The sequence below is a fragment of the Brassica oleracea genome, chromosome C7 (genome assembly GCF_000695525.1).
Source record: "Brassica oleracea var. oleracea cultivar TO1000 chromosome C7, BOL, whole genome shotgun sequence".
Classification (NCBI taxonomy): Eukaryota; Viridiplantae; Streptophyta; class Magnoliopsida; order Brassicales; family Brassicaceae; genus Brassica; species Brassica oleracea.
The window spans coordinates 273716-276567 of NC_027754.1; positions in this window are offsets into that span (position 1 = coordinate 273716).

The following is a 2852-nucleotide window of genomic DNA, read 5'->3' on the forward strand; positions in this document are numbered from 1 at the left end:
TGTAGCCCCCGAGCTCGCCGGCGAGTCGACCGGCTACACGGCCGTGCTCGCCGGGCGAGCTGGCCCGTGTCGCAGCCAAGCTCACTGGCGACTCGACCTGCAACACGGCGGTGCTCGCTGGGCGAGCTGGCTCGTGTCGCGGCCGAGCTCACCGGGCGATCCGTTTCGGCTGTTCGTTTCCTCGGCTTTTGAAGTTTTGACCGAGTATCAGTTTTTCTAAGGACTTTCGGACATCGATTCCGTCGTGACCGATTTTGACCCCAACAATGACTCCTATCACCTACAGAGCTGTGTGCTCCCAAGGCTACGTGCCCATTAGGCCATGTGCCCACTAGAGCCACGTGCTCCCAAGGCTACGTGCCCACTAGGCCATGTACCCACTAGAGCCCCGTGCTCCACAGGCCACATGCCTCCATTAGGCCATGTGCCTCCATCAGGCTCTGCGCCCATCTAGGCTCCGTGCCTCCATATACATGAACTACGAACGGCTTGATCCCTCACTGAAGGGTACGTAGGCAATCCCCACTGAAGGATGCAGCTATAAACCCAAGCACCTTCCACGGTTCCACACTTAGACGCTCAAGGACCAGCCTTAACGGCCGGAACCATCAACTACAGATTAGGAGGCACCCAAGGACTGACCATGGTAGTCGGAACCATCGATCATAGATTAAGAAGACCCTGGGATCTTCACTATCGGTAGGCGGCCCCCACCTAGCGACCAATCTCCTCTGCTGCTACTAAGGCACCGACGACATATACTGGCCCATACCCATATGGCAGTATCCTAAGAGGAGGATCTCCTGGTTTATCAACTATCGAAGTAGGAGAATTCACTCAACGACGCGTCTCCTTCCTCCTATCATTCCGTAGAGCTGAGCACGGATCGCTTGTGCAAAAAAATCCCCTAACAGAAGGATCCCCTCCTTGCGATGATTCCGTCCGGTCCATTAAAGAATCTCATCCGCGAGCAGTAACTGCCAAGAACTGGCCCAAGAGCCCAAAACAACAGCCCCCCCAAATCACTTTCTCTCCTAAGGATACCATAGGCATTCATATGCCACAAAACGATTGTCTTCTCGTTGAAATCAGCATCGGCAATTGTGAAGTGACAAAAGTTCTCGTGGACACTGGCAATTCTGTCGACCTCATATTCAAAAATACGCTCGAAAAGATGCAAATCAGCCTCAGCGACATGAAGCCTTCGGCACGATCGCTAACAGGCTTCAACGGATAATCTGAGATGGTGCTCGGAACGATCCTCTTGTGCGTGCACGCCTAGGGTGTCACAAAAACCATCAAATTCTCTGTCGTCGACGTTCGAGCACCATATAACGCTATTCTGAGTACTCCGTGGATCCACGCGATGAAAGCAATTCCGTCGACCTATCATCAGTGTGCTAAGCTCCTTGGCAATGACGGTCGAGTCATTACCCTTCGTGGAGACCAAGCCGCGGCCGGTGACCTTCTAATCGCCGAGGTTAAACGTCAAAAGACTACCTCTCACGTCAATTCGGTGGTAAAACCAATCCAAAAAGCTATACCCTAAAGGAAGAGATTTTTGAAATTATTATCGACGAGCACGATCCATCCAAGACAGTTAGAGTCGGTACCTACTTGTCAGACGAGACCAAAGATCAGATCATCGCATTTATGAAGGAGAACATCTCTACATTCGCATGGTCGACCAACGACATGAAAGCAATCGACCCCAACATCACGACTCATGAACTCAATGTTGACCCAACCTTCAAACCGGTAAGGCAAAAGAGGCGCAAGCTTGGTCCCAAATGATCGAAGGCCGTAAACGAAGAGGTCGATCTATTTCTCAGTGCTGGGTCAATCACCGAAGTAAAGTACCCTGAATGGTTAGCAAACCCAGTTGTTGTCAAGTAGAATAACGGGAAATGGAGAGTGTGCGTCGACTTTTATGACCTCAACAAAGCTTGTTCCAAAGACGGTTATCCTCTTCCTCACATCGACCGACTAGTCGAATCCACGGCCGGAAACGAGCTGCTAACTTTCATGGACGCCTTCGAAGGCTACAATCAGATAATGATGCATACCGACGATCGAGAGAAAAGGACATTCATCACCCGATAGAGGAACGTACTGCTATAAAGTCATGCCGTTCGGCCTCAAGAACGCGGGTGCGACCTATCAATGTATGGGCAACAAGATGTTCGCCGAACGCCTGGGAGACACCATGGAAGTCTACATAGACGACATGTTGGTAAAATCCCGCGTGTCCGCCGACCATCTCTGTCATGTCCCCGTTCCTGGAACTTGACATAGGGTCTATACGTTTCAACAGAAATGGAACTGCTTTGGTTCAGATCATGGGAATTGATCGTGAACAAGCTGTAATGAAGTAAATGATCAGGATGGATCATGAGAAACCTAAGTCTAGGTCTGGAAATAGACCAAGGGACTTAGTAAGATTGAATAAGATGAAGAGAAGAAGCTGTACTGAGTGTTCAAGTGTTAGACAATGACTGGGCCTTGTGGACGACCCATGGGTACCGATGGGCCGGTGGGCTCTTGTGGTTGAACCATGGGCATGAGCAATCACTTTGGGCTTGTTTTAGACATGTCCAGGGGTGGTTTGGAAGGCCCAGGACGTGAATTTAAAAAAGAAGAATAACCGCCATGGGCAGTTACTTGGTGGCGGTTATGGGAAAAACTGCCCCTTTTGGTACCTTTTTGGTAACTGCTCGTCCAGGCAGTTAGGGGGAGGTTATGACCGAATTCTTCTTCATTTTTCTGGTCTCTGGTCGAAAATATCATTACAGAGAAGATAGAAAACTCAGACAAACTTCCAGAGAGAAAAGAGAGGCAAACCGACGGTTGGA